Raw genomic sequence first — 15,394 nt, 5'->3', positions numbered from 1 at the left:
CTTTGAAAAGTGTCAAAAAATATCAAAACCCTGTCATTGTATCTCTTTACTCAGCATTACTAACCACCTATGCGTCCAAGTAGCATATCGTCGTATGCTGGGTGCCGGGGCACCGAGAGATAGAGGGAAACGTGTTGGCTGACCAGCTAGCCACATCCGTCCACACGAACGCTTCCAACACTTCCACGACTGTCCCTGTAATGGACCTCAAGCCATCAATAAGAAAAAAGCTAAGGGCTTTCTGGCAGCGCTTGTGGGACAAGGAAACAGAAAATAAACTACACGTTATCAAGCCGTATCTTGGCAACTGGCCCCCGGTATCAAAGAACCGCCACACAGAAGTAACACTTTGCAGACTCAGGATAGGACACACATACAGCACACACGCATACCTCTTGTCCAGTGGCGATCCACCCACGTGTGATAAATGTGGTGAGCCACTTACCGTGCTTCACATCCTGATACAATGTAGGGAATTAGACACAAATAGGAAAAAGCATTTTCCATTCCCACATCGGCCGCGAATTCCACTTCATCCTCAAATGTTCATAGGTATAGAACCTCTTTTTAAATATCAGTCGTTGTTCGAATTTTTAAAAGATGTACGTAGTTTTCATGTTATATCACCAGGAAATCCGTAGCACAGCCTCTTAACTGAGGTTTCTGCTGCGGTAACTGCATTAATAGAAAGCGCCTGCCTCCCAGCCTTTGGGCTCAAAGGCCTTCCGGAGGCATAGGAGCTATTTCCATGTTCTTGCATTTTAGCGTCATGATCACTTATCAAGCGTACTATACCCATAGACAACTACATATGTCACTATCATAATTTTATACTATAGATCATTTTACGCTTCTATGATACGCATTGATTTTAGGCCACTTTACAGCCATGTTACATCCCACCATCGAAACTCACAAATCAGCGCTTAACAACACATAATTAGTCATGGCGCTCTTTGGCCATCCCTGGCCCTTGCGCCACTAAACAATACACATTCATTCATTCATTTCATTCCGATAACGACGTCGATAACGACGACGACAACGATGACTGCGTACCTTCGGCACATTCATTCGAAAACCGTGAACCTGTTTCAGCCGACATACTTGTCTCTGTAGATAACCACCTGGTAACCGCTCTTGTCGATACTGGTGCCAATTATTCTGTCATGAGCGGACAACTGGTTACTGCACTTCGCAAGGTTACGACATCGTGGCCAGGACCTTAACTCCGCACAGCCGGTGGTCATGTTCTCACGCCGATCGGCAAATGCACTGCGAGGGTACAAATTCGTAAGGCCACATTTGTTGGTTCATTTATTATACTGGCAGAGTGCTCTAGGCACGTCATACTCGGCATGGACTTTCTTCGGGAGTACGGTGCAATCATAAACCTTCGAGAGTTGCTTGTCACTTTTTCCAGCGAACACGCAACTCATTCGGACGACTATCATCCGCAGTCCAAGGTGTCACGTGTTTCTGGTGACTGCGCTACTTCGCCACTCCGGATTACTGCGTTGGTCGCCGTAGGAACAGACGATGATCCTCCATATCTCGGAATCGCTGAAGGCAACCTGTCAGTCTTGTTTGCTCGACAGGTTTGGGTAGCCTGCGGCATCTTGCAGCTGTCGTCACGGACTGCTCAGATTTTAATGACCAATTTCAGTCGTCAATACTGGCACTTCATCCCACGAATTGCTATCGCCTATTTGGAGCCAGTCAGCGACTCTCCTGCTAGTTTAACTGTAGGACACAATGATGGAGATTCTAACTGTGACGTACCAGCCATCAGCAATACTGATGTGAATTCTAAATTATCATGTTAACAACAAGCTAGCATTTGAAGCCTTTTACAGTCTTTTGCGGCCTGTTTCGCTTCAACATCGAAGGTCAACCAAACGCCTATTGCGAAACACATAATTATTACAAATCCCAAAGAAAGACCCGTGCGCCAACGTGCCTACCGTATTTCTCGGAAAGAGCAAGACGCCATTCGAAATCAAGTCCAACAAATGCTTACCGACGACATCATACAGCCCTCTACCAGTCCATGGGCGTCACCTGTGGTTCTGGTGAAAAAGAAAGACGGCACACTGCGTTTTTGTTTTGACTATCGCAAGCTTAACAACGTTACGAAGAAGGACGTTTATCCCCTTCGACATGCTGGATACTTCTCATCGGTGGACCTTCGCAGCGGCTACTGGCAAATAGTGGTTGATGACTGGGACCATGAGAAAATTGAATTTCTTACGCCTGAGGGACTCTACGCATTCAAGATCCTTCCTTTCGGATTGTTCTCTGCGCCTGCTACTTTTCAGCGCATGATGGACACGGTTCTATCAGGTATCAAGTGGCAGTCATGCCTTGTCTATTTATATGACATCGTTGTGTTTTCCGAAACTTTTGAGCAGCACCTCCAGCGCTTACAAGCAGTTCTTGACGCAGTTCGTACTGCTAGCCTGTCTTTAAAGCCTGCAAAATGCCATTTCGAGCATGACGAACTCAGATTTCTAGGCGATTTCGTCAGCTACGAAGACATTTGACCAGACACCTACAAAACCATTGCTGTTGCTTCATTTCCGGCACCTTAGAACAAACACGAACTCCGACGTTTTCTAGGGATTTGTGCATATTATCGACGCTTTGTGGCTAACTTTTCAGGGATAGCGGAACCTTTGCAATGGCTAACAAAGAATAATGTTACATTTGCCTGCAAGCAGGACCAACAAGAGGCCTTCTGTGAGCTCCAGCAACGTCTGCACACACCTCCAGCTCTAGGACACTTTGATGAAGACAGTGGCACCGAGTTGCACATGGATGCCAGCAACGTTGGCCTTGGTGCCATTCTCATACAATGGCAACATGTAGCCGAGCGCGTCACTGCGTACGCAAGCCGCACTTTGTCTTCAAATGAAAGGAACTATTCCACTATGGAGAAGGCATGCTTGGCCGTTGTGTGGACAGTTGCTAAGTACCGACCATATTTATACGGCCGATCATTTAGAGTTGTGACAGATCACCATTCATTGTGCTGGCTTGCCAATCTGAAAGATCCATCTGGCCGTCTTGCACGCTGGAGTCTTCGCTTGCAAGAATACGATATGACGATGGTGTTCGGTGCTTGAGGCGACTGTAAGATGACAAGTTATCCTCGTTTTTTCTCCGCGATGGCATTCTCTACAAATTGGGTTAACCGACTGCCTCCTGGTAGTGCCGTCTTCACAACGTGACAACATCCTGCGGGCCTGTCACGATGAACCATCTTCGGGCCACTTGGGATTCGCACGGAAGTTTTCACGCATGCACCAAAAGTACTTCTGGCCTAATCTTCGCCGTGATGTAAAGCAATACATGAAGACATGCCGCGACTGCCAGAGACGCAAGACACCACCCGTGCGTCCCGGTGGACTTCTCCATCCCTCAGATCCTCCGCGGATCCCTTTTTAGCAAGTTGGCATAGATTTGCTTGGACCATTCCCCACGTCGATGGCTGGTAACCGTTGGATTGCTGTTGCCACAGACTACCTCACACGTTACATTGAAACCCGAGCTCTCCCACGAGGCACTGCTGATGATATTGCGACGTTCTTTGTAGATGGTGTCGTACTCCGCCATGGTGCTCCAACAGTGGTTGTAACCGACTGGCGCAAAGCATTTACAGCGCAGCTCACAGAAGATATCATGCTTCTCAGTGGCACAGTTCAACGCAGAGCCACTGGTTATCATCCCCAGACAAATGGGCTCACAGAAAGGCTAAACAAAACGATCGCTGATATGATTTCCATGTATGTTAATGTCGACAACAAAAGCTGGGACGACGTTCTCCATATGTTACGTTTGCACATAATACTGCCGTTTAAGAAACTACCGGCTTCAACCCTTTTCGCTTGGTGCATGGCCAGGAAGCTGTCACAACGTTGGACGCAATGCTTTTACCCACCCACTGTTTTACTGTTGTCACTGATGCTGCCAAATTCGCTCGATGCGCCGAAGAGGCGCGCCAGCTCGCACGAATGTGTGTCCGCTACCAACAACACAACGACGCCGACCGGTACAATATTCGTCACCGCGACGTCACTTAACAACCCTGTGACAAAGTATGGGCGTGGGCACCGATCCGCCATTGTGGCCGGTCGGGGAAACTTTTGTGCTGCTGCTTTGGACCTCATAGGAGCGTTCAACAACTCGGCGACGTCACATACGAAGTGATTCCTGAAGGAGAAGGCACCACTCTCCATCCCCGACGTCCGCGTCTGTCTGATGTCGTTCAGATCTCTATGTTGGAGCTATACCATTCCCGCTGACCACAAAGCTCTACACCTCTCTCACCATCTACGTCTTCCTTAACAGTATCACAGTGGCAATCTTCAGTGCATCAGTGTTCCGCATCGAGCCGATGCTTCTAGGGAGAGGGGTAATGCCACGACCTTGACACAACTGACAGCCACTCGGTGCAATTTGGTGCCACATGCTAGGCATGTTGGGTGGCTTCCAGAAGAAGACAACGACGAAGGTGCCTGGACACCTTTATAAAAGATCTATAGCGTCGACCGAAGTCTTTTGTGGCTTTATCTGTGACAATGACATCGCTGTCATACCGTCACTAATATCAATTGCGTAAGGAGTAGACAGGAGAGCAATATTGCCTGATTTATTGCTCTGAACTGAAACTGAATAGCAAGGTCAAATATATGTTTTGTGTGTTTCTTACAACAAAAGAACAGATGTACACAAACATGCGCATGAGTAGCGCTCATTGAAAACGTCCATTCTGGTTTATAGGATTTCGATCCTGATTACATAAACCCTGATTTAAGGTGGAGCTGCCCTCCAATGTGGGTGTGCAGCCCTTACACGAGTATATAAGGTATGGAGGATTGAGGGAGCGACAATCGTGCAAGACATCAGTATGCAAAATGCCACTTTGCTTCAAAAACTATTCAGCAGCGATTGAACTTTAAATGCGAGAGAAATGCGTCAGCATTAACCAGCACCTGTCTGAGGCCTTGGAGTCATGATTTCTACATCATTCATATCGTTGTAAATTGTTGCTCAGGAGTGCCCTCGACCCACGCCCTGTCTCTATGAGGAGCTAAGTGGAAATGACGGCGGTGCGGAGCAGAGCACAGTCAGTACCACTGCACACACACTCAAATTTATATATATATATATATATATATATATATATATATATATATATATATATATATATATATATATTCTAGACGTAAGAAACCAACAAACGCGAACCAACGGACACCATAGGGGAAATATATGAATTTGCCACCAATTCAATTAACGAAGTGATAAACAAATGGTAGTGAAAGTGAATGAACAAGAAAATTGACTCCCCGTCGCTGCCCTGAGAATGTAGATATCAAGCGGAGGTGTTCAACACCACCACAACAACTGCTGAGGTGGGTACACAATGCTTTATTGCTTTAGGGTAATGGTAGCAATAGTAATTTTGGCAGCACGTCGCCGCTCGTCCTACAGCCATTACTTTTACCCTTTGCCGCTCTTCATCTTCACGCTGCTCCTCCGATGTCGTTACTATGCGGTGCGCGCCCAAAGCTGAGCTAGAACTATGACATCAGTTGCTGGCTGGGTTTTTCATATACGAAGGATAGAGAAGTCACTTTTCAAGTCGCGAGCTGTCGTCGCCATGACAGTTTGGGACGTGGCCGTTCATGAGATACGAACAGTTGTCTTCGCATTACGCATTCATTTCTCTTACCAGCTGAGGTTTCGCGCCTCTGTTTTCCCATCCACTTTCGGTGGTATTTATGTCTGTCTGCTAGAACTAACCTTAAGAGCTCTAGACGCTCTCAAAAGTTGTCTTATCCACTGTCTACTTCTCCCAAGTGAAAGGCTTCCTACTGTGCAACTGGCTTTTGTCCGGAGCAGGCTGCCGTCAGTTGCACTATAATACACCCACGTATACGCCTGCACACAGACACGCTCTTAGCTCTCCCACCCCCTCCCTACATATACTACGTGACAGGCTTCCACACTTTACACAAACGTTTATCCACTTAGAGTGAATGAATGAATGAATGAATGCAGTGAGACTGGTCAGCTGCTCAGGCGACTGCTTACTGATCTACCTAAGACACGTTTAGGCGGTAACGCCCTAAACTACAGAACGCGCTCCAAATCAAAAGGCTCCATCCTGTGTGATTTTTATTTGCGGACAACGAGCGCCTAAGTGGCGTTGTTCGAGATTCAAAAAAGCTCCCCTCAGTGGTAGCCGTGCATGGTTGCTCAATGGCCTTGTGCTATTGCTGAGCACAAATTCGCCTATTTAATTCGGTACCAGTCAATAGAATACGCTTAATACGCAACGCAAAAATCTCATTTACGGTAATTTAAGCGTGCGGTAAAGAACTATAAATATTGAAACTAAACACGCAGCGCCGCGCGCCCCCTTGTTCTCATTCCAGTATCTCTAATTGCTCGTCTTACCTTGCAGCAATAGAGTCCATAACGAAATCGACATTTCCACAGTCAGGTATTGCGCTATAAACTGGTGAATGTATGCAGCGTATTCGCATTTAACAATTATTTAGAATTATTCTTATTCTTAGAATTAACAATTATTCTTCGATTTAATGTACCAGAACGACGATATGATTATTAGGCGCACTTTAGAAAGGGTGGGGGATGGGGTGCTCACAATATTTCTGAACACCTACGTTTCAATAACCAACGCCCAATGCACGGTACGCCAGCATGATTGCATACCCTCCTCATCCGAAGGCGGGCTCTACGGCTGCGAGCGAACGCGTGACCTCGAGCTTGGCACCGCAACGCCACAGCCACTAGGCTAACACTGCGGATGACGTGTTGTCATTGCCACTAGCCTACTGTTATGATTTTGATTTGCTTAATTTGATGCGGGGTTGCTCGCCTGGTAGTGTATTCACACTTGTACAATTCGAATTGTTCTGGCCACCACTGAGACGAATCCACAGTGGGGAGGAGAAACAATGAAGCCGATTGTTAACGAGACATGTATATAATTAAGACAAACTAAGTAAACGAGATGCCGTAACTAAGAAAAACGTTCATGAAACCCTAGATGTTCTCACATAACCAAACAACTATTTACAACAGTAAGGTCCATGACCGGTCACAATCACTTGACATGCGTTGCGGTGCAGCTGCACAGCGTCGGTCGCGTGAGCATCAGTCACTCACGCGACCGACGCGATCGCTCACATCACTTGTATCTTGGCGCTAGATCGCGGGCAGACACAGACAATAAGTGCGAGCGTCTCATCGCTATTGCATGTGTAGCACGCGGGGCTGTTGGCCATTCCAATAAGGAAAGCATACGAGTTCGTAAAGGCGACGCCTAGCGACAGACGGCTAATCATGGTCTGTTCACGTCGTCGTCACTCAGGCGGGAAGTGCACTCGTATGTTTGGAGACTACGAACGCAAACGACACATGGTGCAAACGTTCGAGTCCCACAGGGGCAAAATACAATCACGGGACATCGGTCACATCCCAGCCGCAGCGCCTGTTCGCGAAAGTGCAATGAAGACTCGCTGACCACTTTCATGCGCAGATCGGGCAGCATCAACGGCGTGGTCATTCCCGCAGATGTTACAATGTCCTGGAAGCCATTGAAAGATTATGTTGCGTCCCTTGTCATGGCTGTGTTGATATATGTGTCGAATTTTTGAGGCCAGTTGTTCATTGGGTCCGTGGCACATTGTGCTTTGTATGTACTGAAGGGCTGCCTTGGAGTCACTAAATACTGTCCATTGTTGCGGTGGTTCCTGCTTAATGAAAGAAAGTGCAGCATGGAGTGCTGCGACTTCTGCACCCGTCGATGTGGTCAAACATGAAGATTTTAGTACGATTTCTTCAGGTTTTGCCGGGATCATGGCCGCACCAGCAGAGCTGTTGAGTTTTACCGAACCATCTGTGCAGACATGTTGCCGGAATCTGTGCACGTTGCAAATGTGTTCCAAGGTTGCTTGTTTCAAAGATTGCAACGGTGCTCCAGGTTTGTTTCTGATGCCTGAAATTGTCAACTGCGCTTGTGGCCGGTGCAGATACCACAATGAGTCACGCAGGCATAAATTCTGATGGCAAGTAGGACTGATGTATTACAATACTTTTGGGAAAAGATGAGTGTGGCCTTTTCGCTGGCAAGGAAGCAAGTTGGTGGGAGGGAATCCGAGTCAGGTGACGGATGTGTGCTCTCAGGACATCTGTATCAATGTAGACTGTCAAAGGAGCGTCTCTGGCAATGACCAGTGTCCCAATGAACAATGTAGTTTTTGCGAGACCGAGACAAGTTGTGAGTGCTTATGCTTGCATAGTCTGCAGTTTGCGGATATTTGTAGCGCAAGTATGTCCTAGTACGGGTAAGCTGTACCCCAGGAAGCCCAAGAATAGTGTTTTGCATAATGGCAACATTGATGGTACTGTTGCGCCCCAGGACCTCTCGCCGAGAAACGCAAGGTCTACAAGGGCGGCAAAACGCTTTGTGATGTACGAGACCTGTGGACTCCAAGACAAGTATCTATCAATGATGACGCCAAGAAATCGGTGCGTTCGTCTATATCGTATAGTTTGGTTATTATTCCACAAAGCATACAGGGCCATCGGTTTGCGAGGAAAAGGAATGAGTGCACATTTCTGAGCTGAAAGAGCTCCACCAGAAGTTAGCACATTGTCGACGCTTTTGAAAGGCTCACTGACGCTTACGAATGCAGTCATTTAGCTTCAATGTACGCCCGCACGGGTTTATTTCGTTTATGATGTTTAACATACTTAACATCACGAAGAGACTGAGGCATTGAGTGAAGTCGTAACGAACGGCTCCGGATAATTTTATTTAGGCCACCTGGGTATGTTTAACGTGCACTTTCATCGTACAGTACGTGGACTGGCAAATTCCCTGTTGGCGTTGCGTAATTCACCCGCATGAGTGCGGTAGCGCTGCGCCAGAAGTTGGTGCCTGGGCGTGATTGCAATTCTGTAATATATTTTATTTACTTCTTGTAACAGCGCGTCATACTTTTGTATATTGGCGGCACCTCCAGGACACCAAAGCGGCAACGGAAACACCAAAGCTAGAACTAGGGCTGTTCCTTGGGTTGGGGCTCACCGAGACCTGCGCGTTTCCGACAAAAAAAGCACCCTGCAAGGAAAACAGCGCCCCGCCATGCGAGAAGAAATTACGGAACGCAAGTGAGGAATCTTCCCACGGGCGTCTTGCATTTCGCCTCAGTCCCGGCTGCTCATGGACGGGCCCTCTGAAGTGGGTGGAAGAGTAGTGGCTACTCGCACATTTTGTGTGCAGGATTATCAAAGCAGGGAAAGGCCGCAAAGGACCACAGGTCCACTGATAAGGATGAACATTTTTACTGCTTAATGTTAACGTTTTCATCGGTCCGATTAAGTAGCTGGTTACCGCATGCGTCATATGCAGTGTATGTTGCCTTCTATCTCTTGAGACAAATAATTTCGCGGCTTTTGATTACGAAGAGCGGACTGAGTTACTGCGGAAGCTGCGCGTACAGTAGTTTGTAAGTTTGCATCCATGAACCACGATAAGAATTAGTGCATCTTTTGCAATTCGCATAGATATTTAATCCTTCTTTTTCCTTCGGGGCCCACTGATTGCGCTAGCCTGACAGCTCAGTAGACTGGGTTTATTTCTGTTATATACTTTCCTGATCTCCTAGACTTGGTTAAGCACCTTTATTCAACCCATCTGAGGACCGTTTGGTCCTACAACCATATTGTTCTCTCTGTCTCTATACCCGCCGTGGTGGTTCAGCGGCCATGATGTGGCGCTAACAAGCACGAGGTCCCGCGATTAAATCGCGGCCGCGGCGGTCGCATTTTGATGGGGGCGAAATACAAAAAACGCCCGGGTACCGTGCATTGGGGCATGTTAAGAGACCCCAGTTAGTCAAAATTCATCCAGAGTCCCCCACTACGGCGTGCCTCATAATCAGGTCGAGTGTTTGGCACGTAAAACCGAAGCATTATTCTTTTCCTCTATTGTCTGTAGAGTTCGAGTAATAGGGACACTGCTTCCCTGCGAAAACTTAGCGCAAGAAAAAGTACAGACGCATGTGCTACGCAGATATAAAATTAGGACTTCAACAAAAGTATTGGTGGTGCTGATGGGTGGGTGTAATTATTTTTGGAAACTGTTCATTTTTCCCATCACGTTCCTTCTTGCTATGAAATTCCAGCCTCTTGCACTGTGAAATATACGGTCAATAAAAAAACGATCTCATGGGCTGCGAAGACTGCCACTCGCTGTCAACGTAACAAAATATGCGCAGAGTGCTAAACTTATTGAGCCAACTAAGGACAACCCGTAATAAATCCAGCAAAGGAGCCCTCGTCTTCCTGGTTGTACTTGTTCTTGCGATGCACCGGACCCACAGTTCGCATATCATGATTGTGCTTTCACTTATATAACATAGGCATTTCTACACTACACGTCTCTACACTACATAGTCTTGCACATGTGCACAAAGGTAATAGGAACACAAGCACAAAGACCGCACTTGGGAGCCTACATGCAAAGCAATGTTTGCATCTGAGCTTCCTTCTAAGCTTCCTTCCATCCAAAGTTCCTTCTAACAACTTCGAGGGCAAGCTAGAATAAGGAACACACATGGACGCCCACTGACGCTGATAGATTTCACTTCCTTGTCTCTTTGTTTACCTATTCATAGGGGTGCTGTTCGCTGTTTTGGCGGCTGAACGCTCACCGGAAATTTGGCATTGAAAGCATGGTTAAAAATGTAGTTGCCACATACTTCGCACGTGTTACATTTCCCCTCATGGCACAAGTTATTTTAGATGCTCTTGGTGGGCTGATAAATTGTCAGCAAAATAACGTATTTACTACTTGGAAAAGAAAAGAGCATGAGGTCTGACGAGCTGTAATCTATATACAGTGAAGCTTTGTATGTGTGCATACAGTGAAGCATGAGTTTATGTTTCCCTGCTTCTTTCTTTTTTATTTCACCCGCGCGGCTGCCGCCTCAGGATGGATGGATGGATGGATGTTATGAGCGTCCCCTTTGGAACGGGGCGGTGGGTTGCGCCACCAAGCTCTTGCTACTGTGCTGCCTGATATTTTACCTAGGTTAACCAATGAAAAAAGAAAAAAAAACACTATGAACTAACACGTCCAAATTTTCTGATCCCCTATTGCGAACTGTGTTTTTGTACGTCTCCGTATTTTGTCGTATCCCCACTTTTCTTCCACTAATCCTCCAATCGCCTCTTACTAATGTCTATTGCGGACCTGTTTGCTTTACCACTGCTCCCGCTGAACCCAAGGGCTTCAAGGAGGCCAGTAGTGCCTAAATAGACCGCTGGGTAGACGTCTTCACATTCTAATAAAATATGCCCCGTCGTTTCCCTAGCTTTACCGCAGCAAGCACATGCTTCTTCTTCCTTCTTATATCTCGCTTTATAGGTGCGTGTTCTAAGGCATCCAGGCAGCAAGCGCAAGACGGCTCACCGCTAACCTCCTTGATAGAACCAATAAAGTTTCTCTCTCTCTCTCTCTCTCTCTCTCTCTCTCTCTCTCTCTCTAAGGCATCCCGATCTCGCTTCGAAAAGTAATGAGCTTCCCTTTGAGTTATCATAAATGGTTTCTTTCCTGATTTCGTTTTTTCCTCTTAAGTAGTTACTCATGGCAGGTTCCTCTTCCATTGCCGCCACCCATGAGATTAATTCAGCCTCACTAACTTTCCGCTTGACCTTTTTTGTTGCTGTGTTGCCCACCCCACAGGCCGCATACTTGCTGGTAAGCTTCCTAGTTCTTTTTCCTCCACTGTGAATCAATGTTTTGCCTGTACAGATACCTGAAAACTCTCCCAGGCCATTTACTTTCTTCCATATTCCTCAGCTGTTCTTCATACTCAATTTTACTGCGAGCTTCCCTCACTTGAAAACTAGTCCAGCCCATATCCCCCTGCACAGCTTCATTTGTAGACTTCCCGTGAGCGCCCAATGCGAGGCGACCCACTGACCTTTGGTTCCCGTCGAGCCCTGATTGTACCCCTGATTTAAAGCAAACAACCGCATTTAAAAAAGTAAGTCCTGGAACCATTACCCCTTTCCACATACCTCGTAGGACCTCGTACCTATTGTATCCCCATAGCGCTCTGTGCTTCATTATGGCTGCATTTCTCTTCCCCTTGACTGTTATGATTTTTTCCTGTGCTTCCATATATCCATTGCCTTCGTTTATCCATATACCAAGGTATTTATATTCTGTTACCCGAGGTATTTCTTGGCCCTGTATCTCCACTGTCTGTTCACTGTTTTCATTGAATACCATAACACCTGATTTTCTAACACTAAATTTCAAACCTAAATTGTTGCCTTCCTGTCCACAGATATTAGCCAGACGTTGCAAAATACTTTGCTTGTTAGCGAGCAACACAATGTCGACCGCATAAAATAAAACTGGGAGTTGCTGCTCTATTACTGTACCTGCCTGTTTGTATGAGAGATTAAACCCGATATTACTTCCTTCTAGCTCCCTCTCCATCCTCACCATGTACATCATAAACAGCAGCGGGGATAAAGGGCACCCTTGCCTCAGTCCCTTGTTGATTTGAACTTTCTCCGCGCTTCTCATCCCTTCCCATTCAAAGCAAACGGTATTTTCTAAGTGAATCTCTCTCAAAAGCTGTAGACAATCGTTACCTAAGCCTTCCCCTTCCAGAATATACCACAAAATGTTGCGGTCTACGTTGTCGTATGCTCCTGTAATGTCCAAAAAGGCCACATACAACGGTCTGCTTTCTGCTTTTGATATTTCGATACACTGAGTAAGAACAAACAAGTTATCATCCAAACGCCTACCTATTCTAAAGCCATTCTGAAGCTCTCCCAAAATGCCATTATTCTCTGCCCATGCTTGAAGCTTTAATTTGATTTCCTGCATTGCTAGCCTGTATACTACCGATGTAATGGTCAACGGTCTATACGAGTGAATTCTGTCTTTCTACCCCTTACCTTTATAAATTAAATTCATTCTACTTTGTCGCCAACTGTCTGGTATTCGTCTATCTCTTAAAATTTTTTCCACTGCTTTCACCAGAGCTTCTATTTTTTTTTTTGGCCCCAGTTCATTTATCAGCCTAACGGGAACCTCGTCTAGCCCTGTGGTTGTGCGCTTAGGAATTTTCTCTTCCACTTTCTTCCAGCTTAAATTTGTCAGCACCAGCTCCTTTTCCACTTGGGTCTCTTTCATGCTATTTTTTTCCTCAAGTACAACCTCGTCATTGCCTTGGAAGGATTCGGCTCTTGCGTTTCGGATGTTATTTATTGCCGCTTCTCCTTCCAGTCTGTTTTCATCTTCGTCTAGGATATGTTTTTGTATTGTTGCTGACTTCCTGCCTAATAATTTTATGTGATTCCAAAATATTCTAGGTGCGGCCTTCTTTTTCTCACGTATTTCTGACAACCAACGTTCACTTTCACCTTTTAATTTTGCTTGCACCAGTATTTGAACCATAGACTTTTTCTCCCGGTATATTTCCCATATACTGGTTACTTCATCCTGTGGCAACTGCGCCTTCTTTGCCTGCCTCTGCTCTCGAGATGCTTTCTGTCGTTCGGCGATCGCTTCTCGTATCTCCTTGTTCCACCAGCTTTTCGGTTTCTTTTTTCCTTTCCAACGAACATGTTGTTTCTCTTTACGTATTTCTGTCGTTATTACACTTAGAAGCTCACCATATTCCCACTCCTTACTTGGCCACTTGCCAAGTTCTTCAACTCCAGTGACTATATTTGCTATTTGTTCAGCGTTCAAATTTGGACTGGCCATTGTGCTTTCCTTGCTCTCTTTCCCAACTACATATCCCATTTTCAAAATGATGCGTTTATGGTCACTCCCTATGCTGCTAAACCCTTCCTCATCGATGACCATTTCTCTCAACTTATCATGAATTCCTTCTGTCATCAGACAGTAATCAATGGTTGATTGCCGGTTTCCCACTTCCCACGTGATCTGTCCTTCACACTTAGGCCCTGTATTCACGATCACGAGGTTATGTTGCTCGCAAAGGTCTAGCATTGACTTCCCGTTATTGTCGGTATAGCCATCTAAATCCTGTATGTGGGCATTCATGTCACCTAATAGGACAATCTCAGCACCATTCGCGAAACCCTTAATATCAGCGCTTATGCATTCCACTAACTCTTTATTCTTCTCTGTGCAATTTTTTCCGGTCCACAAATACGTAACTCCCAGCCAAGTTTCTTTCCCACTCATTGTACCTGATAACCAAAGATGCTCTTGACATTGCGAATTTACTCTTTTCCATTTGGCTCCCTGATGGACGAGCATTCTGACTCCCCCTCCCTTTCTTTCCGACTTAGTTCTGTTGCACCCTTCCCATACATAATTCTCAATAACTGGCGGCTCTTCTGAGTCTCTAAGGTGCGTTTTTGTAACCGCATACACCCCTATTTGTTCTCTATGTAACTGCTCCTCAATCTCTGCCCACTTTTCCTTTCTTCTGCCGCCCTGCATGTTTATGTAGCCTATTGCATGGCGAGCTCTTGTTCTTGCTTTCCTCCTTTTTCTGTTATCGACGGCGATGCTCTGCTGATGTTCCCCCAAGGGACCTTCTTCATTACTACCTACTCTGACCTCCTGAGCGCCCGCGAGCCCCCTAAAAAAGCAACAGCGCGACCCCCAAGTCGCCAGCCCACATCTCGTGCTAGCCTGTAATTGAAGTGGATCCCACCTCGTTTAAAACCACCACACCTTCTCACTTCCCTGTTTACTTCGACAACCTTGAAGCCCTTTTCTCGACTCATTTTCCATATTTCCTCATTGGCAGCCATTACGGCTCTTTGTACGTGACTGTCACGCACAGGCACCTCCGGCGTCGTGCACACCACGATCTGCACTTGAGGGGATAACTCGCGCAAGTCGTCCACGCCCTTCGCCAAGCGCTGGCCTAGTCCTGGCCCTTTCCTGTTTAGGACGTCATTTAGCCCACTTGCTACTACGACAAGGTTGCGTACGTGGGCATTTTCCGTGAGCTTTTCGTTTGCTCGCTCCATGACAGCACTCAGTGTCCGCCATGGAAATGTGCCCACCGCCACTCTTTTGTCGCCTTTCACCCTCTCCACAATTGCTTTTGAGCACCCAGCCATGTTTGAGTCGCCAGCGATAATCACCCTTTCACTCTCTCCTACCTCTCCCTGCTTCCCTGTGTCCTTTTCCGCGTGATTATGACTCGACAAAGGGCATTGTCCCCTGGGCTCCTGCGTTTTCCGCGTGGTCTCAAGGTAGGTGCCGCTCTTTCTAGCTTCCTGTGGCTGCAGCGTCGCCTCACTCGGGGCGTGTTGCGCTGCTTCACTATAGCTACGC

Source organism: Dermacentor albipictus, chromosome 8 (genome assembly GCF_038994185.2).
Source record: "Dermacentor albipictus isolate Rhodes 1998 colony chromosome 8, USDA_Dalb.pri_finalv2, whole genome shotgun sequence".
Classification (NCBI taxonomy): Eukaryota; Metazoa; Arthropoda; class Arachnida; order Ixodida; family Ixodidae; genus Dermacentor; species Dermacentor albipictus.
Note: the sequence above shows the minus strand (reverse complement) of the source record.